We start from the raw sequence: 25,767 nt of genomic DNA on the forward strand, positions 1-25,767 counted from the left end.
CAAAAGTCCCCAATAAAGATGGTGGTGTTGCTTCGTATGTTGCAGAAACGATTCGTCAAGAGGCTAAAGGTGGGCAGAAGACGTGGAGTGAAAACATTGCCTTATATGGCGAAAGACTGTCCCACAGCACTACAGGGCATCTCAGCACAACAATTAAAAACTTTCAAAAGAGACAGAGTACACCTAGACGATGGAAAATCACGTAGAAACGCTTTCCTGGCATGGTAGTGACAACACAAAACACAAGGAAGGATGAATACGAATAGTGTGAGAAAACATTTTTATTATGAAGAATACAGGAACGACCAGGAAATAAGAACAAAAACACACAACGATGCCCATGAAAGATGGTGTTCGAAATTATATCTCCGGACTGTGATGCAGGCCTCAAACCTCCAGCGCATGGACTTCCACACTGTCTCCCACACAAAGTGCATCCTGTTTTTCTCCCGATATAGCAGAGTTTATCTTTTCGACGTAAGTTCTTTAAGATCTTGTTTTATGAAAGTTACAGCCTGCTGAGCTCTCACAATCGCCCTGCTGCCTGTTTCGTAACCCCCTGGTGTTTTCACATCTATCGAAACAAAAGTGCTCTGTTCCTGGCCCATGTGGCCTGTACTTGGCTGACTCCTCGTTTTCAGTGAAAACATTTTTATTGACTACCTGCCTCAATATCCTTTGGAGCCCCTATCAACTCTCGTAGATGGTTGGCTGTCTCAAGCTTACAGAAAAACTCTGAAGTAACTATCACCACACAGAGATGAAGAAAAGATTACAACAAGGCGCAACACATTTTTTTTTCTCGGCCAGTTTTGGTAGAAAAAATTGCTGGATTTGTTGCAGGACATCATGGAATATTTCCGCTTCAGTCCCTGCAGTTTCATGTATTTCCAAAAGGTGGTGGCGCTATACCTAGCCTTTAAAATTATGTGCATCTGTTTCAGACACGGTAATCTGGAACGGCCGGCTGTCCAGTGCATGCACCTGCTGTTTTCCAAATGCTGACGTGACACACTTCAGCAAGATCACCACCTCCTGTCACTTCACTTAAGCCACCAATTGAGAAGCTGACTAGTCAGTCAACCCCCTACGCTGAGCTGGTCGCCCGACTGTCTGGGCACACTGCATCTGCATGGCAGATGTGTGTTAACGTTCACTATGCCAAAAAAGAAGGGTAAAGGGCAGAGAGTGGATTGGGAGGTAGCGGTCAGGGCTAGCAGTAGAGCCGACGCCGCCGGATCACAGACCCCATTCCTATAAAATCGTCCACACAAAGGCGACCTTGTCAGGGCAGACCTGCTCGGCAGGTAGGGTTGGCTGACTGGTCGGCCTGTGAACAGGTAGCTTTGGGAAATCCTCAAGCTCCACGTCTTATCGCTGCAGCAGGTAAGTATTCCAGCATTCGCTACGCTGAGTTAGTAGCTGCTACCTGGTGGTCTTCACACACCATCAAGTTGCAACCATCAGCCTCTGCATGAGAGTCTTACTGAGCAAAGAATGTTACTGCTAAGTGAGCGCCTCTGATTCCACGACCGCTGGGGGAGCTGGCAATACGCAACCATCGACCTGCACACGCCATCCACAGACGATCATCCGGGTATTAATCGTGTCTCCACCGTCGACCCCATTGTATTATTGCGCTATGGCATATGACCCATAAAGCAGAATAGATAATAAAGAAAGTATCAACGGAACAGCAGACTACACAAAAGATGAAGTTAAATGTGCTCATGAGAAAATTGCTGAAGGAGGACATAGCTGGCCGCGGTGACCGAGCGGTTCTAGGCGCTTCAGTCCGTAACCGCGCGACTGCTACGGTAGCAGATTCGAATACTGCCTCGGGCATGGATGTGTGTGATGTCCTTAGGTTAGTTAGGTTTAAGTAGTTCTACGTTCTAGGGGACTGATGACCTCAGATTTTAAGTGCCATAGTGCTCAGAGCCATTTGAAGCATTTGAACTGACACACAGATGTACAGAGTCAAGACATTCTGACACACAAATTTTACTCAAGCATAATGAATTGCACAGCCGAACGAATAAGTGAAATGGAAACAAATTTGTTAAGTTTAGGCTTCAGATATAACATAGAAAAAAAGAAATAATAGATGTAGACATTTTAATGAAAAAAGAACATGCTTAACCGAAACTAGAAAAAATCGGAACAACTATATAAATAAATAACATTCAGTTTCTCTAGAATGAAATAACATTCAGTTTCTCGTCTACATGATTGGCATGACTGAAGTAACAATTGAGACAAAATGCCTGAAAATATTTATGTTACTAAGCGACTGATGCAGAACACGGAACCTAACATCAGCTGCAGTTGCCTATCGAACAGCTCCCAGGGGCAAAAAAAACTCAATTTTCCGTATTTGGTGTAATTATTTCACTCACACCGTCTTCAGGCCTCAAGCGGCTCATCGGGACCATCCGACCGCCGTGTCATCCTTAGCTGAGGATGCGGATAGGAGGGGCGTGTGGTCAGCACACCACTCTCCCGGTCGTTACGATGGTCTTCTTTGACCGAAGCCGCTACTATTCGGCCGAGTATCTCCTCAATCGGCATCACGAGGCCGAGGGCACCCCGAAAAATGGCAACAGTGCATTGCAGCCCGGATGGTCACCCATCTAAGTGCCGGCCACGCCCGACAGCGCTTAACTTCGGTAATCTGACGGGAGCCGGTGTATCCACTGCGGCAAGGCCGTTGCCTGGTGTAATTATTGACAGAATTTAAAATTTACACTACAGTCATAATCTAATCATGAAGTGGTATAATCTTACGTTCTAACAGAAAAAGGCAAGTATTACAGCAACAAACTGTGCGTTTGACTTGAGGCAACGTAATTATGAAGGGAAAAGATTTGTTGCTTACTGTTTTCCGCTGTTCATGCAGTAAACTTCAAAATCAGACAAGACGTTTTAGTTTAGTACTTCTGTACTACCGACTCTAATTGCAACACAGTTGGCAGACGGTACCCTCATATACCACTGGATTTATCTGAAAAATCATAACACTATACGACACTAAGTTCAGGCGATATGACGTCATAAATACAGAGGCGCGTGAAAAACTTGCTTCTCTTTAAAATGGAGAGCAGATTACACATGCCACCTCAAACATTTTGGATCAAATTAGAACAGGTGATATTGGATCCACAACCTGTTATATTGAGATAGGGAATCAATGGTCAGAAATGAGTATTTATTACTTCGTGGACATACACATCGTACACCGCATCACAGCAACGTAGCTCATAGTAATTGTTCAAAGCGACGACACCTCAGCGATGATGTTTTCAACAGCCGCGACAGCCGCTCTGAAGTGAAGACAATCCCAACGCCACATATGTGGCCTATGGTAACGATTCTCTGTCAGCATATGGGCGAACATTGTCCACGATCACCTAGCACGACTTTATTTGCTGCCTAACTACTTGGCTGGTCCACATTACCTGGTGTTCCTGCGAGATGTGCTGCCACAGTTCTTGGAGACTATAACCCTTGTTGACCGCGGAAGGATGTCGTTTCAGCACGATGGTGTACCTGCTCACTTGGATGTTGACGTTCTTGAACATCTGAACAGCGTGTACCCTCACCATCGGATTGGAAAGAGAGGTTCTGTCCCATGGCCAGCGCGATCACCGGATGTCACGCTCCTGGACTTTCCCCTCTGGGGTCATGTCAAGACGCTGGTGTATAAAAGCCCCGTAGACACGGATGAAGACCTGCTTGTTAGGCTCCAAGCTGCCTGTCTCCTGGTACAGCAGACACCACGTGGGGATCTTTGAGAGAGTGTGGCAGAACTTAATGCGCCATTCCCAGGCATGCATTGGGTCAGGCGGTCGTCACTTTGAACAGTTACTATGAGCTACGTTGCGTTATGCCATGTATGCTCTGTATGTCCATTACACAATGAATATGAATTTCCGAGCAATGGTTCCGTAACTTAATGCAATCGGATGTCGACACACTATCACGTGTCTCAATTTGACTCAAGAGCTTGAGACACTTTGTATTCTTCCAGTGGTCCATAACGATACCACTTAGCTACTTCCGACAAACTTTAATTATAATTTCAAACATTTTCTAAACTTTGTCTCGCTTACACGCGTAACATCAAATACAAGTGCTATTCGGAAAGTAAGTTCCGATCGGTCGTAAAATCAAAAATGTTTTATTTGCAGCACTTAGTTATACCTCCCAGTTACTTCTCTACATAGTCGCCTCTCCGACTTAGACATTTGTAGTAGCGTTGTACCTACTTTACAGTACTCTCGTCTTAGAAGGCAGCCGCCCGTGCTTTCCGCCGATACTCTACGGTGGCCAACAGCTAGCTGACTGTGCCAAAAAATTGTCTTCAAAGCCAGTGGTTCAGGTGAGATGAAACTCAGGGGCATCCAGTTATGGGCTGTATTGTGGGTGATCAAACATTTCCCATCGAAAACACTGCAGTATCATCTTCACTTCCCCTTCAGAGTGCGACCGAGAATTAAAATCTGAAGAAGCAACAGTATGACAGTTGTGTTAGGTGAGCTGCATGGCATCAGGCGAAATCTCAGCAGGCACTCATACTTGGCGGGAGACACTATTTTCTAACATTTTTCTGTGCTCACTGTGCGTTCAGAACTGAAAAGAGCGACATGGCACTGTAGACAGGCATGCTAAAGACACTGTCCAACACATCTGTGCAAAGTTTCATCGACATTTTACAGTGGTTGCAACCGATCGTAATTTACTTCCCGATTGGCCTTCATTTTTACACTTAAGAGCCAAAGAAACTGGTACAACTGTCTAATATCGTGTAGGGCCCCCACGTGCGCGCAGAAGTGGAGCAACACGACGTGGCATGGACTCGACTAATGTCTGGAGTAGATGTGGAGGCATTTGACACCATGAAATCTGCAGGGCTGTTCATGAATCCGTGAGAGTAGAGGAGGTGGAGATCTCTTCCGAACAGCACTTTGCAAGGCATTCCTGATACGCTCAATAATATTCATGTCTGGGGAGTTCCGCGGCCAGCGGAAGTGTTTAAACTCAGAGGACTGTTCCTGAGCCACTCTGTAGTAATTGTGGACGAGTGGTGTGTCGCAATCTACTGCTGGAATTGCCCAAATCCGTCGGAATGCACAACCGACATGAATGGATGCAGGATGCACTTGATCAGGCAGGATGTTAACGTGCGTGTCACCTGTCAGAGGCGTATCTAGACGAATCGGGGGTCCCATATCACACGCCCCACACCATTACAGAGCCTCCATTAGATTGAACAGTCCCCTGATGACATGCAGGGTCCATAGATTCAAAAGATTGTCTCCATTCGCTCTATACAATTTGAAATTAGACTCGTCTGACCAGGCAACATGTTTCCAGTCATCAGCAGTACAATGTCGATGTTGACGGGCCCAGGCGAGGCATAAAGCTTCGTGTCGTCCAGTCATCAAGGCTACAAAAGTGGCCTTCGGCTCCATGTCGATGATGTTTCGTCGAAGGGTTCGCATGCTGACACTTGTTGATGGCCCAGCATTGAAATCTGCCGCAATCTGCAGAAGGGTTGCACTTCTGTCAAACTGAACGACTCTCTACAGCCGTCGTTGGTCCCGTTCTTGCAGGATCTTTCTCCAGCCGCAGCGATGTCGGAGATTTGATTCCTGATATTCACGGTACCCTCGTGAAATGGTCGTACTTGAAAATCCCCACTTCATCGCTGCCTAGGAGATGCTGTGTCCATCGCTCGTGCGCCGACTTTAACACCACGTTCAAACTCACTTAGATGTTGATAACCGCCACTGTAGCAGCAGTAACTTAAATCTTGATAACCTGACATTGCTCCAGCAGTAACCGATCTAACAACAGCGCCAGACAATTGTTGTCTTATATAGGCATTGCCGACCGCAGCGCCGTGTTCTGCATGTTTACATCTCTTTGTATTTGAATGTGCATGTCTGTAGCAAGTTCTTTGGGGTTCGATGTAACACATTAACTCATTTGTAAAGTAACCAAACGTTTAAAGCTGTTTTACACATGGGAATTCGGTTCTTTAATGAATCGGTGTTTACTGTTTAACAAGAATATCTCCTGCAACACAATTCCGCCTTTCTGAAAAAATTCTGGTTAGCTGCGAGGCGTAAAGTTGACAAAACATGTGTAAATGGTAGTGATATACAGACGCGACATCGGACGATGGTCAGCGAGGCGTTTTTCAGCCAGAGTACGCCCCGGCGTTCTGATATCGTGAGGTTCTCCCGCCTCGACCAGCGCTAGCTGTTAACGCCGTTATTTGAAAAATCAGTTGACCGCGTCCTTATGTTGGCGCTGCCACGCAACCGGGCGGGTCTGGGCGGCAGTAAGCCTGCGTTTTTACGAGTCACGCGCGACCGCCAGCCGCCAGCCGCCAGATAGCTCACTCAGGCTGTGGCGCGAGCGGTCGCGGCCGGACAGAATCTGACGCGGCGATCTATCGACCGCGCGCGACTTACGACCCGTCAGCTCTGTTCGTGCCACGCGCCCGCGGGGCAGGCAGCCCGGCGAATAGGCACGCACGCAGGGTTGCCTATCTGGCAGTAGCGCCGGCCTGCCTGTTGCCGCCGCGGAGAGCCATCACTGCTACCATCACTCAGCTGGTGACGTCATGTTTCCAGAGCGACCGACTGAACATTCCACGGCGTGTGTGAAATAAAAATGTGGTAAACATTCACTCGCTGACCTAGTTACTGGAGTTAGGCTACCGTTACACATTCGAAAATCTGACGTGCTGCAGTTCGCCACTAAACGACATCAACAAAAACGTTCTTTTTCAATTTCAGTGCAGTCCAGGTCGGTAATTTTTAACACGGACGCTGTCAGCTTCCAATAAAATTAGTCAATTTCATACATTTCTCCTCCACAAACAAACTAAGCCGGCCGGAGTGGCCGTGCGGTTCTGGGCGCGACAGTCTGGAGCCGAGCGACCGCTACGGTCGCAAGTTCGAATCCTGCCTCGGGCATGGATGTGTGTGATGTCCTTAGGTTAGTTAGGTTTAAGTAGTTCTAAGTTCTAGGGGACTGATGACCTCAGCAGTTAAGTCCCATAGTGCTCAGAGCCATTTTTTGAACAAACTAAATGGGTTATGTAAATTAAAACAATTAAAGTTTCTTTCTAGGTAAATAGCCTTGCTCCTGTATATCTACATCTACAACTACATACATACTCCGCAATCCACCATATGGTGCGTGGTGGAGGGTATCACGTACCACAACTAGCATCTTCTCTCCCTGTTCCACTCCCAAACAGAACGAGGGAAAAATGACTGCCTATATGCCTCTGTACGAGCCCTAATCTCTCTCATCTTATCTTTGTGGTATTTCCGCGAAATGTAAGTTGGCGGCAGTAAAATTGTACTGCAGACAGCCTCAAATGCTGGTTCTCTAAATTTCCTCAGTAGCGATTCACGGAAAGAACGCCTCCTTTCCTCTAGAGACTCCCACCCGAGTTCCTGAAGCATTTCCGTAACACTCGCGAGATGATCAAACCTACCAGTAACAAATCTAGCAGCCCACTTCTGAATTGCTTCTATGTCCTCCCTCAATCCGACCTGATAGGGATCCCAAACGCTGGAGCAGTACTCAAGAATAGGTCGTATTAGTGTTTTATAAGTGGTCTTCTTTACAGATGAACCACATTTTCCCAAAATTCTACCAAGAACCGAAGACGACTATCCGCCTTCCCCACAACTGCCATTACATGCTTGTCCCACTTCATATCGCTCTGCAATGTTACGCCCAAATATTTAATCGACGTGACTATGTCAAGCGCTACACCACTAATGGAGTATTCAAACATTACGGGATTCTTTTTCCTATTCATCTGTATTAATTTACATTTATCTATATTTAGAGTTAGCTGCCATTCTTTACACCAATCACAAATCCTGTCCAAGTCATCTTGTATCCTCCTACAGTCACTCAACGACGAACAGCCGCACATTGCTATCCACCCTATCCAAAAGATCATTTATGAAGATAGAAAACAACAGCGGACCTACCACCCTTCCCTGAGGCACTCCAGATGATACCCTCACCTCCGATGAACACTCACTATCGAGGACCACGTACTGGGTTCTATTACTTAAGAAGTCTTCGAGCCACTCACATACTTGGGAACCAATCCCATATGCTCGTACCTTAGTTAGGAGTCTGCAGTGGGGCACCGCGTCAAACGCTTTCCGGAAGTCAAGAAATATGGCAGCCGTCTGATACCCTTCATCCATGGTTCACAAGATATCATGTGAAAAAAGGGCGAGTTGCGTTTCGCAGGAGCGATGCTTTCTAAAGCCGTGCTGATGCATGGACAGCAACTTCTCTGTCTCAAGGAAATTCATTATATTAGAACTGAGAATATGTTCGTGAATCCTGCAACAAACCGATGTTACATTATTCTTATTTCACAATCACAATCTGATTTTCATCTCCTGTTGTCTAGTCACTCAATACAAATAATCTGTTTATTCCCAGTTCTCCAATGAGTTCTTCTGTTAAAGTGTTGGAATAATATCCTAATTTTCAACAAGCCTAACATTTCTAAATGACTAACTCTTCTGGTGGCTAGTATCTTTAAGAAGGTAACCCTCTTTGAAATCAAAAAAATTGGTTGATTTTCGTGACTATTTTTTCAAGTAAAATAAAAAGTGATGCTAAATCTGATGATACAGTTTTATTTCTTCCACTTTGGTGTTTCAGAAGTCGTTTTTGTGCACACATACGACGCTCCCTGTAACCGTTGCCCCAGATCGAAGGACCCTTCGTAACCGAAACATTGGCCAACGGTGGGAATTCACGGAGCCTCCTGTTTGACCTGTAACAAAATAATTTTGTACTGCAGTTTTGAACATGCCAATCATTCAGCAACCGTACACTAGTTTCAATATAAGATTAAAAAGCCAACCGGTTGTACATAAACGTTAATGTACCTATTCTTACGTTCTAACAAAATGATGACGTGTTGAAATAAATGTCATTTGCGTCGCCTACAATATCGAGAAAAAATCGTGCACCGAAAACAGACTTTTGCAGACATCGAAAAACGACTACGTACGCTGACAGAGAATTCAGTTTAAAATGCCGATATCCAGTTACGATCAAAATCGTATGTACCGTTCTGAAATTATGTTTGCCGCCCGTCTGAAAAACACAGCTTCGAGAAAAACGCGTTTAATGTTTTGGGTTACATTTTTTTCTACGATAGTTAAGTTAAACATCTCCAGTCAGTGGTCCCTGGACCATACAGAAACCCTACCAGATCCAGAAAGGGGTCCTCCTCCATCTTCTTTGTGGCCATGGTGGTCCTGCGGGCCTCTTTCGCAATCGTCCACTGTTCTGCTCCCCCTACAAGTTTTTCTCAAGCAGCTGTAACAGGGTAGCCCGATCTCAAGATTAAGCAATCTCGTAATTTCCATGACGCCGGTTAGGCCGTCGTTGAAATCACATCTCTTCTATTTTGTTCCCGCCGTCAATGGTATTTGGAGACATTTTTTTACAAACTGCTTGTAACTCGATAACAGAGTTTTTTCCGTACTTGAGATGCACACTACAATAAAGTAGACATCCAAGAGAATATCTGAAGCCCAAAAATTATTCTTTTTTTTTAATTCTCAAAGAGTACTACCCCCTTAAATGTAAATGTTATTTGTTTCGTACTTGACTGAATAAAAAAATTTGTAAATCATTGACAGTTATCATTGCTACAGGTGACATGTCTGCAATGATTGAAATTCCAACATTTGTCTCGTGAGAGTGAGGCCCTAAGCTGTTTCTGTCTAGAGAACATTGGAATGTTTTCTACGTTTTGCTTTATTTCCAGATTTGAACGCACATAGTGATGCAGTTGAGGATCTAACATTCTAATCGTGCTAAGCACCACTTATTTTTTTCAAAACTGATTTTATTCGCTCTGTAGGTGCTACATTTATTCGAATGTATTATACTAAAAGGGCTTTATCATATGACGATAGTTAGCTCGAGCCCCCACGTGCTGTGGTACGAATCACTCCGTCATCAGGCCACATGTGCCCACCGGGACCATCCGACAGTCGTGTCATCCTCAGCTGAGAATGCGGATAGGAGGGGCGAGTGGTCAGCACACCGCTCTCCCGGTCGTTATGTTGGTTTTCTTTGACCGGAGCCGCTACTATTCGGTCGAGTAACTCCTCAATTGGCATCACGAGGCTGAGTGCATGCCGAAAAATGGCAACAGCACATGGCGGCCAGCATGGTCACCCATCCAAGTGCCGGCCACGCCCGACAGCGCTTATACATATATATGCTCAACACTGAGCTTAACTGAGCGCCCCACAGATGTGGCTGCTCTCAGTGTTTGGCTACGTTTTTCGCCATAGGGTGCCAGCCCACACCTGTCGTAAACTCAATTTCCATGCCGAAATAAAAATATAAGAAAACAGTGCATGCACGTATTGCGGTGAAATTTAAAAATATTGAGTCACTCACGTTGATTTATAATTTGAACACGTAGCTTCTGTCTATTTTTCCACCAATAGTCTTCAATATATTCACTAAACACTTAAAATGCAGTCTGAGGGGCTTTTACGTAAGGGCGGCCGTTAATAACTGATGCTACACCACTTTACGATAAAATTCATATGTCGCTATCACGGCATTCGACAGTCTGTTCACGGTTCACACAATACACTATTGTCTGCTGTTCTAAACCACTATATAGCACTCAACGTGATCGTTTTCGAATGTCACTACATACATACTTGTCCCCAAACGTGGCTATCAACCCAATACTACCCCCAGATAGGCGGCATGTCCGGCTCTTCGCGTGACTCAAACTCAACTCCTGTCAAATATGGCCGTCCCACGCACTCTCGAAACGACTGCCTAACTCAAAACAATGTTTGACAAAAATAATTACAAATATTCCAAAACTAAACACAAAAACACATATGATACATTGAAAAATACGGTAATTTTCCGGGCAATAACAATGTAAAGTCAAATTTTTTGTATCTGCCACCGTTTTTTCACAAGTGATGTTCTTCTGGCGTGATTTTTCTTTTCCTGCATTTTTGATGCTAAACATAAATAAAAAAACTAAAAATACATACTTAATTACCACCTACCTCTTTAAACTTTAGACTGCTGCCACTAGTTTCGTCTCTTTAAACTTACTTATTACCAAAAACAAAGTTTCTCTCAGTCGAATCCCATATTCCGACTTCTCATTCAAAAATGGTACATATTCTGCTAAATCGGCTATGACTGCTCGATGCAGCTCTGTTAGCCGCACCCGTAGACACTTTGTTTACATTAATCGGCCAAAGCATTGCCGAGATATTAGGTTTTGAACTTCCATAACTTTACAATTTTTAAGACAACAATAACTTTTAAACTACAATATATTTTTATGGCGCGTCTAGACAATTTAGCTTTACGTATTTTTCTGTCCATGAGTACCAACTCGCACCGCCGTGTCACTCTTAGTTCTGTCTTTATCAGTTTTTCTCTAGCATTTAAATTCCTTCAAGCGCGCAAACACGGCCATTCGCTCCCCTGCCTCCACACTGGCTTCTCCAAGGCCATTTAATCGCCAACCGCTCGCCACGGCCCCATAGCAACCGCCAGCCGCGTGCTCTGCGGCGGAACACTGACGCCCTAATCTCCCCCCACAACTTGCAAACTCACAAAAGTGACGAATAGAAGATGCTGGCGCCAGCTCCACTGTCTTCTTCATTATAAACGTGCTTGCCGATCAGCGTTGAATTACATCAGTTTAACGCGAGGACGATGTACTCCAATATTGATTCTAGTGTTGTGGTAATAACAATTACAAATCGAACTGTAACTAATATGTTGTACTTACACCAGTTTTTATATTACAACCTCTATGTTCATGCCCCTGACAACAGCAAGGCAATAATTCAATTGTGGGATGACGGTGAAGCGTCTCATGGAGCTAACAGCATAGCATCATGGCTCTGCAAATGCCTTCAATGAAACTGTTAACGAAATGAAACTTGTGATTTGTGGACGAAACAAAAAATCGTGTAGTCATAAATATACACTGCCCACAGTTTCAGCGACTGAGGTCAACTGACCGTTCCACACATCGTCGACTTCAGCTGATGGTGGAGTCTGAAGATAGCCTAGGCCGAATATATATATATAGATTGTTTTTGATTGATTTCTTACAGATCACAAGATTGCTGTTTCCAAAAATTTTGAATATTGAGTGATATTGATAGTGGGAAAGTGCCAACATCCTAAAGAAAGGCAAAGCTGTTGGCAGTTTCATTCATACACAGATTTCAGTAGTGCAAAATATTTCATGATTGTCTTTAGAAAGAAAGAACTTTACTTGCTATGGTACCCTTCATACCATAACACCTTCGGTTTTTTTACTGATCTGCTCAATGATACTGTTAACTGATATTTTTTTCTTAATGTTTTTATGTCTTAAGATACCTTATTTAGGTATGTAATGTCAGCCGTTATAGCTTGATATCTCTTTTGGAGATAGTCCTAAGGGGCTCCGGAAAGGCTCAAAATCATGAAAAGTTCAATTTTTACTTTTTTGCGTTTTCTGAATCTGCAGACTATTACCTTTTAATAGATATACAATTTATTCAATTTCGAAGACTACAACTATTTTTAAATTTTTTTTGAAATGTATTCTACATGGGCGTGACCCACTGTGGCGCTGTTAAACTGCTGTCAAATGGTGTTATTATTAACGTCCGTGTTCATCAGCTACATTTTAGTGATGTGAGATAAAGTATGTGTTGTGGCTAACCTGTGATGTTTCAATATATATCGCTGGTGTGATTGTCGATTGTTTCATGTTTATTTACTCTGTCGTTATCTCGAAAATATTCGTAATTAATTCTGGTTTTGAGTCTCTGTTTTGTTGAAGTATAATAATGAGTAAAAGTAAAGTTATTAGAAATCCTCTGAAGCCTTTTTAAGAAAAGGAGAAATGTTCGAAAGCCAAAGGTATGTGTTATTACTGTAAACAATAAAGACGATAACCAAGTGAGTGAACCTAACCTCTCACGTACACCTGCCCATAGCAGTCAAAGTGGGAAAGAAAATACTTCACAGAAGAAGCTTGGTTCAATGAGTGAAAACTATGAATGTTTTATGGGCGAATCGGATGTGAATGAAATATTTGATATGTCGGTTCTCAAAGGAATTTTTTCAAACTGTGTAAGATGTATTCATTGTAGTGAAGTTGGTCTGGAACTCTCCATAATAAAGCACGTAGGACTTGCTAGTGAAATACAACTGAAATGTGATAAGTGTTCATACATGACCACCTTTTGGAACAGTGTTGCAGTAACTGCAACTGAAGAAAATGGTAGCAAAATCTACGAACACAACAACGAGCGATGCTTGCTTTAGACAAGGAACGCCTTCGGGCTGCAGACAGGGCTGTAAAGAGTCTAGAAATACAAGCAAGAGTAAACAGGAGGAGGAACAAGAGGAAGCTGGAGGAGGAGTTTGCAGAGGATGAAGATAATCCATCCTATGGACCTGGAATGCACTAAAAAGTTAATCCAATCTTTGTCGCTCGATTCCCAAAACTTTTATTTTCTCATACTAATTACATGTTTTCTAAGGATCTTCCAAACATATTTGTTTCAAACTTTCCGTAAATGTTACACAGTACCTTCTGCATAATTTAACACAGCCTTTTTCCAAAAAACTGTATATTTTTGAATATATAAATAAAAAATTGCAAAAAAATGTTGTGAATTTTCATTACAATTGAAAAAAATCATCTTTAATAACTGAACTAAAATTTTGTAAAATCCCTGTGTTAAGTTGTAGCCCATATTCCAATAAATAATCTGTAAAAAGTTCAACTTCGTATCAAATACTTTGTGAGGAAAGATGTAATTTATGAGCGTTATTTTAACATTGCAAGTATAGGGCGTTCCGGAGCCCCTTAATACGATAATCTTTAAGCCACCTTTTGCTCTCAAATTTTTAATTTTCCTTTTCTGGACAATGCAGTGCAGTTTTCTCTCACACGGTAGTATATATTTCTTGGATAGTAATAAATGTTTGCTACCACAAAAACATGCATTCTAACGTCGTACATAAAGTATTTTTTTGTTGTTGTTGTGTCTCAAAACATTACTTTTGGTCCTTAGCAAGTTTAGAGTGTTGCCCTTTAGTTAAGCTCACCAGATATGTCAGTCACTCATTAAAGGATTACGTTGGTCGCTATGGAGCGTCTTAGATGATGTATTACTAGTACCTGGTTGCCACGTGATGCTCCACAACCGACGTAAACCGTGGCAGTGATATTGTGTGTGTATGTAAGTCGGTTATATAGAATCGGCGCGGTACGACGGTTCACCGTAGAAACTTGATAAGAAATGCTGAAAGGTTGTTACATTGTAAGAATGGTAATTTTGTTCGTGGTATTTTCCATAGTAAACACTTTTCCGAAACTTACATTGTTCTCATATAGCTAGTCCGCGTGGGTAAGTGCCTGGTTGTCGAGAGTTGGCTGAAGTAACTGTGTGCTGGTGTGGACACCTGATTTCTGAATGCTGTAGACACCAAGATTAAAAAAAAAGACTCGTCACGTAAGAATTGTCCGAATCTAAAGGAAATGGTGGATGTGATGCATAACTGCAGACATACAAATGATTATAATTTCAGAAAAATTGGATGATTTATGCAAAAGAAACAGCTTCACAAATTGAGCCATTCCATAATGCAATGCTCCACCTCCGGCCCTTATGAAAGCAATTATTCGCCTTGGCATTGTTTGGTAGAGTATTCGAATGTCCTCTTGAGTGATATCGCACCAAATTCTGTTCAATCAGCGCTTTAGATCGTCAAACTATGGAGCTGGTTGGACGGCCTTGCCCATAATGCTCCAAACGTTCTCAACTGGGCAAGGATCCTGTGACCTTGCTGGCCGAAGAACTTGGCAAACACACAGATAAGCAATTGAAACTTCTGTCGTGTGCAGGCGGGCATTATCTCAAATGGTTATTAATGGGTGAATGGTTATCTGGAGAGTGATTTGCGAGCGGAAAATGGGGGAAGTTAGCCATTGTGAAACTCTGCAGTCTAGTGTAAGTTTCGAGTGCCACAAAATTTTTCTGGGTCGCCACCCATTTTAATAAAACTGGGAAAATTTATTATAAGACCTGAATTACTCTCTAAGTTGGTTAGCGTAACTAAAGTGTTAATATTAATAAAAAGATCCAAGTGAATATATGGAATGAGCATATGTGAACAATCAAAGTACAACAGTTAAATTAAATAATTTAGAGCAAGCACGAGCTTAATACTCAACAAAAAATAACAATAAGTTAATCAGACAAAGTCTACAAATATAAGGCCTGCCTTCTGCGCTTCAGAAACGCCTGGAGACATGTATTTTTAAAGAAATCTTAGAAGATCGGACGGGTTTGTCTGAGAATCAGTCATCACAGTTAAACATAGTTTATTAAAATAAAACATCATATACACTCCTGGAAATGGAAAAAAGAACACATTGACACCGGTGTGTCAGACCCACCATACTTGCTCCGGACACTGCGAGAGGGCTGTACAAGCAATGATCACACGCACGGCACAACGGACACACCAGGAACCGCGGTGTTGGCCGTCGAATGGCGCTAGCTGCGCAGCATTTGTGCACCGCCGCCGTCAGTGTCAGCCAGTTTGCCGTGGCATACGGAGCTCCATCGCAGTCTTTAACACTGGTAGCATGCCGCGACAGCGTGGACGTGAACCGTATGTGCAGTTGACGGACTTTGAGCGAGGGCGTATAGTGGGCATGCGGGAGGCCGGGTGGACGTACCGCCGAATTGCTCAACACGTGGGGCGTGAGGTCTCCACAGTACATCGATGTTGTCGCCAGTGGTCGGCGGAAGGTGCACGTGCCCGTCGACCTGGGACCGGACCGCAGCGACGCACGGATGCACGCCAAGACCGTAGGATCCTACGCAGTGCCGTAGGGGACCGCACCGCCACTTCCCAGCAAATTAGGGACACTGTTGCTCCTGGGGTATCGGCGAGGACCATTCGCAACCGTCTCCATGAAGCTGGGCTACGGTCCCGCACACCGTTAGGCCGTCTTCCGCTCACGCCCCAACATCGTGCAGCCCGCCTCCAGTGGTGTCGCGACAGGCGTGACTGGAGGGACGAATGGAGACGTGTCGTCTTCAGCGATGAGAGTCGCTTCTGCCTTGGTGCCAATGATGGTCGTATGCGTGTTTGGCGCCGTGCAGGTGAGCGCCACAATCAGGACTGCATACGACCGAGGCACACAGGGCCAACACCCGGCATCATGGTGTGGGGAGCGATCTCCTACACTGGCCGTACACCACTGGTGATCGTCGAGGGGACACTGAATAGTGCACGGTACATCCAAACCGTCATCGAACCCATCGTTCTACCATTCCTAGACCGGCAAGGGAACTTGCTGTTCCAACAGGACAATGCACGTCCGCATGTATCCCGTGCCACCCAACGTGCTCTAGAAGGTGTAAGTCAACTACCCTGGCCAGCAAGATCTCCGGATCTGTCCCCCATTGAGCATGTTTGGGACTGGATGAAGTGTCGTCTCACTGCGGTCTGCACGTTCAGCACGAACGCTGGTCCAACTGAGGCGCCAGGTGGAAATGGCATGGCAAGCCGTTCCACAGGACTACATCTAGCATCTCTACGATCGTCTCCATGGGAGAATAGCAGCCTGCATTGCTGCGAAAGGTGGATATACACTGTACTAGTGCCGACATTGTGCATGCTCTGTTGCCTGTGTCTATGTGCCTGTGGTTCTGTCAGTGTGATCATGTGATGTATCTGACCCCAGGAATGTGTCAATAAAGTTTCCCCTTCCTGGGACAATGAATTCACGGTGTTCTTATTTCAATTTCCAGGAGTGTAAAAAGATCCCAAAATAAGTCTAAACTATCATCAGTATATACCTTTTATGTAATTACACTCATACTCATAAATTAAGGATAATGCTGATACTTGGTGAAACAGTGCTCTGGTGGGCGGTTTGCGGGTTTAAATCCCCTCGGGATATGACCATGCGGTGCATTTTACCTGCGGTCGTCGCACGGTGGCGCTGGCAGCAGTCCACATACGCAGAGGTGTGTTGGTGCATCGAGTAAGTGTGCAGACGTTTTCAGACTTCCCGTATAATGGTGACTGTGTGTTGAAAATGGCTCAAAGAACACATATTGATGACGTTATGAGGGGTAGAATACTAAGGCAACTGGAGGCTGGTCAAACACAGCAGGTCGTAGCACGGGCCCTCTGTGTGCCACAAAGTGTGATCTAAAGATTATGGCAACGATTCCAGCAGACAGGAAACGTGTCCAGGCGCTACAGTACGGGACGCCCACAGTGTACAACACCACAAGAAGACCGCTATCTCACCATCAGTCACAGCAGACGGCTCGGGACCTTACCGCAGCCACTGGAACAGACTGAACAGACATGGTTTATTCACCAGGATACCTGCAAGGTGCATTCCACTGACCCCTGGTAACAGGAGAGCCCGTAAAGCCTGGTGTCAAGAACATAGTACATGGTCACTGGAACAGTGGTCCCAGTATATGTTCACGGACGAGTCCAGGTATAGTCTGAACAGTGATTCTCGCCAGGCTTTCATCTGGCGTGAACCAGGCACCAGATACCAACCCCTTAACGTCTTTGAAAGGGACCTGTATGGAGGTTGGGGTTTGATGATGTGGCAAGGGATTATGATTGGTGCATGTACACCCCTGCATGTCTTTGGCAGAGGAACTATAACAGATCAGGTGTATTGGGATGTCATTTTGCACCAGTCTGTCCGCCTTTTCAGGGGTGCAGTAGGTCCCACCTTCCTCCTGTTGGATGATAACGCACGGCCCCACTGAGCTGCCATCGTGGAGGAGAACCTTGAAACAGAAGATATCAGATGAATGGAGTGGTCTGCCTGTTCTCCAGACCTAAACCCCATCGAGCACGTCTGGGATGCTCTCGGTCGAAGTATCGCTGCACGTCTTCAAGCCCCCAGGACACTTCAGGAGCTCCGACAGGCACTGGTGCAAGAATGGGAAGCCATACCCCAGCAGCTGCTCTACCACCTGCTCCAGAGTATTCCAACCCCTTGTGCGGCCTGTGTACGTGTGCATGGTGATCATATCCCATACTGATGTCGGGGTACATGCGTAGGAAACAGTGAAGTTTTGGAGCACATGTGTTTCGGCCTGGTTTTTTCAACTTATCACCAATACCGTAGACTTACAGATCTGTGTCGTGCGTGTTCCCTATGTGGCTATGCTATTAGCGCCAGTTTTGTGTAGTGCCACGTTGTGTGGCACCGCATTCTGCAATTATACTTAATTTATGAGCATGAGTGTAGTTAGCGCATTTTTATTACATTGAATGCTGTGGTAGATTGCGGAGATAAATGAAAAGGAAATCTTCGGTGCGCGTGGGAAACGTTCACACAAACATACACGATTCAAACACAAGAATAGGGATAAAAAGAATTTTGCCCATCACAGTGATTTAGAGGCTCAGAGGATCATCCCTATAGCTATGATTGCATTGTTGTGAGTAAGAATACTATGGAACACTTTCCAACAAAGAAATTTGTCTGCATCACCTTGCACATGAAATTAAGCTACGGTGGTGTGAAACACCCACAAATGCCGTTGAACATTCATGAATAAAGCAAAGTTACTAAGACTCGTGAAAACTTCCAGAACACAAATGGAAACCTTACAGACACAAACAGCAATCAAATATCATGCGAAATTCAGAATAAAATATATCCAAGATGGTCCTGAAATCACACACTGTGAAATTACCGCAACATGGCATGAACAAAGCTACACATTCTTAAAACTGAAACGAAATGAAAAGTAGAAGAAATAAAACACATACACAGGGGAGAAGTTCACACATAAGAAGAAAGAAAACACATACACTAGGGAGAAGTTCACACATATATTCCAATTAAAAGAAAACTTAGACAACTGAATTTTAAATCTGTGTTGGAGTAACGAACTTCTTATATCACGTGTTCTGGTTGCATAAAAGCAAGGATCGGAAAAACTTACTAAATACAGAAAATGTACTCGTGACTACAATCTGAAAAATATAAGAATTCTATCACCGAACTTCAAAATGAATTGGCAGATCAAACATCTACATCAGTTACAATAGCTTAATACCATCACACAGTAACACAGTCACCAGCGGCAAGTCGCTCTTAAGAGTACCATCTTCACTCACCGAAGACCCAGCCCCAAGTGCCGAGAGGACGCTCTCTCTGCTAAGAACTTCCCCCAGGTAGCCGGAAGAGACAAGAGGGATCCTTCCCGGCCACCAACTTAAGTACTATCTAATGACTACCGAAAGGGTACAAATCTCTTTGCCTTGACTGAGAAAGCTAAGTTGGCTACACTGTTGCTACCACAGCAGACAGTCAGATGCTGTACAGCTACTACATATAAGATAAATTCAACATACATGCTCTCTCATTCATACAGGTGGGGAGAATGAAAATTTGCGAGCACAAAATTTAGATAGTGTACACGAGATTAGATGCTTACTGGAAAAATTGGTACTTTAATGTAATTTTGTACCACACGAAGTACAAAACTAAATTACAAATAACAGAGGGTGACGGTGCGAAATACAAGTTAAATAGTATGAAACGAATCTAACAGAGAAGTTTCACTCTTGATGACATGTAAGGCCAGAAGACTTGCCACGAAGGACAACAAAACTTGGCGTAAAATCTCGTCGACATACCGCTGTGCTGTTAAGGTGCCGCGGATGACAACCAAAGAGGTCTTGCTACGAAAAGAAATGGCAACCCAGACCATCACTCCTGGTTATAGGGTCCTATGTCGGGCGGCAGTCAGGTTGCCATTCCTGTGCTGTCTGCGGCATCTCCAGAGACACGTCTTCATCCGGGAATCTCATTGACTGGAGTAGAAATGTCTTCAGTGACGTATCCAGCTTCGAACTGAGCGACGATGACCAGTGACTCTCCGGTGCCAACTTTTTCATCTCAGAATAGCACTCGCAACCTACGTCCTCAATTATTTACCGGTTACACTGCTATCTCCGTCTTCCTCAAGAGGTTTTTCTCGCTAGAGCTCTCTCTAGCAACAATGAAGTAATTCCTTGATGCCTTAACAGATGTCCTATGACCTGCCCCTTCTTCATGTCACTGTTTTCCATACCTTTCTTTCCTCGCCGATTCTACAAAAAGCCTCCTAATTCCTTACCTCATCAGTCCACCTAATTTTCAACATTCTTCTGTAGCACATCATCTCCAATGCTTCGATTCCCTTCTGTTCCAGTTATCCCATTGTTCATGTTCCACTACCATGGAATGCTGTGCTCGAAACGTACATTCTCAGAAATTTTCTCTTCAGATTAAGTCCTACGTGTGGTACTAGTAGATTTCTCTTGGACAGGAATCCCTCTTTTTCCAGTGCTACTCTGCTTTTTATGTCCTCCTTGCTCCTTCTATTTGGGGTTATTTTGCTGCCTAGGTAACACAATTCCTTACCTTCATCTACTTCTCAATATTCAATTGTGATATTAATTTCTTACCGTTTCATTTTTGCTACTTCTCATTACTTTCGTCTTTCTTCGATTTACTCTCAGTCCGTATTCCGTTTGCGGCTGGGCGGGTTTATAGTCGCGTTGTGTAGTTGTTTGACCACTGTCTTTAGTCGTACTGCGCACTACAAAAAGTTCCACCTACCTCAATACGGCGTCTGGTCACCAGCTCGATTCTCTGCATACGTAGATACTGTTCAGACGATGTTAAAAGCAATACTTACGTTTGCAAAGTCCGCCTAAACCCTGGTATCAAGCCATCCTGTAATATCTTATAACGATTTTCGGGTTGAGAGCGATTGCTTCATTCTTTTAGAAAAAAATGTTAAAATTCCGCAACAAATTCTTTATTTATTTAGATTGAAAATTAAAGAATTAGCCATCAGCCCGTATTTATTTAAACGACTAATATCAATGTCCTCAGCTCACAGTTCATACAACCCAGTATACACGCAAGACAGCCAGAAATGTACTTAAGTCCCACCCGAATTATTACGTGATCTACAGTCGATGCTCTGCTACAATATGGAGTTTCACATTCGGTCTTTTTTTTTTAATTTCTAATAAAGAAACTGCTCGCCAACTATTTCATAGATGAATATGAAACGTGCCACGCGGAATTTTACAAAGGGTAAAATTTCACACTTGTTCATCTTTCCAAGAAAACACTTCACGAAGCTCAAATTTTCAAAATCTGTCCTTTAATGGAACTGCTTTCACGGCAATACAATCCGGACGCGAAATACCAGAAACTTCTTCATTTTACTCATTAACGTAGACGGACACGTCCAACATGACCTGTACATCCGATAGCTAGCCAGCGACTCCTGAATGCTGCTCCTTCCACAGCCTATAACTACCTGCAATGCGCGGGACATGCTTAACTCTGATTGGTTGTTCAAAATGACCAGCCAATCAAAACAATCCTTCGAGTTCCTTTTAGTGCTAAAACTGTCTTACGCCAATCAACATTCACAGATGCATTTAAGTCACTTCATCATGCAAATCTTAATAAAATGTTTAACAAAACCAAACTAAAAGAAAACTAATCTTGAAATAACTTTAGAAAACTATTACTCTGCAAATGGCTATTCTGGCTGCCTTCTTGCAAAAGCATATACACTTAGACATACGTCATAAGCAAAGTGGGCACAAACATCTTTCCCACGCCATGATTACGTAATGTATTACATAAATTTAATCTTGAAGTTTAACATGTGTCCCACATACACACTCTCACTCACTCTCATTTACTCTCACAACAATATTAGACACAAATAATAATTTTGTGTGATTTTTATATTAATAAAATGTAAAGTAGTAAACGTTTTTAAGAGGAAAATCCAAATAAATTGACCTGACATTTTGTGAACTCCAATAATGATTCCAAATGATACTAAAAGACAAACTGTTATGAATCCTAACTGACTTTAATCTTACAAGTGCCGGTTTGGGCTGTTTCATCTAATTTTCTATAATTCTACCAGCAACGGCTTTGCCGCAGTGGATACACTGGATCACTGAAGTTAAGCGCTATCGGGCGTGGCTGGCACTTGGATGGGTGACCGTCCAGCCGCCATGCGCTGTTGCCATTTTTCTGGGTGCACTCAGCCTCGTGATGCCAATTGAGGAGCTACTCGACCGAATAGTAGCGGCTCCGGTCACAGAAAACCATCAAAACGACCGGGAGAGCGGTGTGCTGACCACACGCCCCTCCTATCCGCATCCTCAATTGAGGATGACACGGCGATCGGATGGTCCCGATGGGCCACTTGTGGCCCGAAGACGGAGTGAGTGCTCTCTAACTCTGAAAGTATGCCAGCTAGAAAGCTGAGATTTTTACACAGCCCTCTTTTTAATAACAAAGGGCAGTATATTGACTTTTAACTCAACTGAATAGTATTTAAATTAGTATTTTTAGATTCTTATGGGCTTGAATATTATGTCGCTCCAATTGACACAGGTACCGCTTCCCATGGTTAGGCTAGTGACAGGTGCGAATGAGTCACGCTAAGATACAAGCGGCTGTTTCTGTCACCGCCAACGGCTACAAAGCTATGAGCCGTACTGCAAAGTAGTGTAATAAATGCTATTGCGTATTGACTCGCGACTTTACACGCTCTCATTAGACTGTTCATTCCACTCAACAACTCCTGTAAATCTTCTTCATTTTCAGTAGGACGGCAATGTCATCAGGCAATCTTGTCACTAATATCCTGCCACCTCGAATTTTAGTCCCACTGCTGAACCTTTGTTGAATCCGGTCGTTGCATTTGCGATGTACAGATTGAACAGTAGGACTAAGTGGCTACATCCATGTCTTACGCTACTTTTAATCTGTGCACTTCGTTCTTGGTCTTCCAGCCTTCTTGTACACGTTGTATATTGCCCGTCTTTCTTTATTGCTTACTCCCACTTTTCTCAGAATTTCGAACATCTTGACCATTTTACATTGTCGAACGCTTTATCTAGGTTGAGAAATTTACAAATGTGTCTTGATTTTTCTTTAGCCTTGCTTCCATTATCAAGCGCAGTGTCAGAACTGCCTCTCTGGTGCCTTTATCTAAATCTAATCATCTAACAGATTCTCAATTTCCTTTTCCATTCTCCTGCATATTATTCTTACCAGCAACTTGAATGCATAAGCTATAAAACTGACTGTGTAATAATTCTCGCGCTCGTTACTCTCGGAGAATTGGGGATTGTGTGGGTGGTGGTTTTCCGACAGTCTGATGGGATGAAGTCAGTCTCATACACTCCGCAGGACATACCTCTTCCGCAACATGTTATCCAGTTGTCCATATTTTTCTTCTGAAGTAGGCGGTTTTATAAACGTCGAAACCATGGTAAAGGAATTTTAATAAACTTTCCAATTTGCGACTGAATGACTGTTTGACTATTTCTACATGAAGCCTTCTGCCTCATTTCATCTTAAGTCGTGAAAACCTATTTTAAATTCTGATTCTAATACTGGATACCCAATCTCTTCTATATCGACTCCTGTTTGTTCTTCTCTAACGTCAACAGACAAGTCCTCCCCCTCTTAGAGCCCTTCAATGTACCCTTTCCACCTTCCACCTGTCTCCTCTACAGTAAACAGTGGAATTTCTATTGCACTCTTAACGTTACCGCCCTTGGTTTATCTTCACCGAAGTTCATTTTGGCTTTTTTATATGCTGAGTCACCCCCCCCCCCCCCCCCCAACAATCATTTCTTTTCCCAGTTACTCACATTTTTCATGGAGACATTTCGCCGTAGCTTTCTTGTACTTTCCTAAGTGACTTGTATTTCCGAATTTCGCTGAATATTTATGTACTTTTTTCTTTCGTCCACCAACTGGAGCAACTCTACTGGATTTAGTTACCGGTGGGTACCTTCATGAAGAGACGCCAAATTTACGTATACTTTAATGGTATGTTGCTCCCAGGCGGTAACAAATACTTCTGTGGATCAGCTTACCAACAGACCCACATGTCGATCTCAAACTAATGAAAGTTGCGTCAATGTCCTCACTCACTACGCTGTGGCAGAAAAATTCAATATTTAGGGATACAAATCACTCATTTTGATTTTTTCTGCTGAAATCTGTTTTTCTGCTTATTGCTCTGCCATTAGGAAGCAAAAAGTAAGCATGAACCGAAATTCTTGGGCACGTAAGTGCGGCAAACCTGGAATACTGGACATAACACACAGTGCACGGAATCTCTGTAAGGAAATTAATAAGCATGTAACATTTCGAGAGCTACTTAACGTTGCCTTATTTGGTGCGTAACTCTCCATTGTGCTACTACATATTGCATTGTAAAGCAGTGTTCGACCAAATTATTGTCCGCCCCCGGTAGCTGAGTGGTCAGCGCGACAGACTGTCAATCCTAAGGTCCCGGATTCGACTCCCGGCTGGGTCGGAGACTTTCTACGCTCAGGGACTGGGTGTTCTAATCATCATCATTTCATCCTCATCGACGCGCAAGTCGCCGAAGTGGCGTCAAATCGAAAGACTTGCGCTCGGCGAACGGTCTACCCGACAGGAGGCCCTAGTCACACGACATTTATTTATTCACCAAACTATTTATTGTGTATTGTGGTAATTAATTCTTTATCACTGTTATTACAATTCAAACAATCTATCCACATTATCCAGTTGCATCCCTCTACTCAACCCCGCTTATATTTCATATCTTCAACATATTTGTCTCACACCGGTCACGAATACAGACTTTGCTTAACATCTAAATCTATATTTACATGATCAATCTGCAATTCACTCTTAAGTACCCGGCAGTAGGTTCATCGAGCCACCTTAACTCTATAGCTCTACCGTTCCACTCTCGAAAAGCGAACGGGAAAAACAAATAGTTAAACTATTCCACCCGAGCTCAGATTTCTCTTATTTCTGTACGATGAGCATTTATCGCATTCCGAGAAGAACGTTGGAAATCTCTTGAAAAGATCTCGCCGCAACGAAAAATGTGTTTTTGATAATCACAGCCACCCCAACTCACATATCATGTCCGTGACTCTCTCCCCTCTGTTTCGAGATAACACAAAACGAGCTGTCCTCCTTTGATTTTTTTCGATTTCGTATTTGGTATGCATCCCATACCGCACAACAGTACTCTGGCACAGGACGGACAAGCCTTGTGCAGGCAGTGTCTGCATGGTTGTTAACATCTTTGGGCGGGTTTAGTGACATCTCTGAACAGCCAAAGGGACTGTGTCTGTGATACAGTATCCACAGTCACCGTCTATCTTCAGGAGTCCTGGGAACCGGGGGTGATGCAAACCTTTTTTTGGTGAGTGAATAATGGTCTTATCACGCTTTCTTTGTGTTATCCGGAAACTCCCTTTACATCTGCCGATTTTGATCCGTTGAGAGCGAGGTGTTGAGCTCTATCTGCAAGGAAGTCTTCCGTCTAGTCGCAGGTCTTCTCCCATACTCGACAAACTCGTACTACGTTACTAAGCGGCAGTGTGGGACGGTGTCAAATGCCTTCCTGAAGCAAAGGAACATGGCAGCGTTGATCTCATGGAGGAACAGAGCGAGATGAGTTTCGCAGGATCTCTGCTTGCGGAACCCATGATGATTTTTATAGAAGAGATTTTTGTTCTCCAAAAACGGAATAATTCATAAGACATGTTTCATAATTGAAGTCAACG

Source organism: Schistocerca americana, chromosome 1, assembly GCF_021461395.2.
Source record: "Schistocerca americana isolate TAMUIC-IGC-003095 chromosome 1, iqSchAmer2.1, whole genome shotgun sequence".
In the NCBI taxonomy this organism is placed as follows: Eukaryota; Metazoa; Arthropoda; class Insecta; order Orthoptera; family Acrididae; genus Schistocerca; species Schistocerca americana.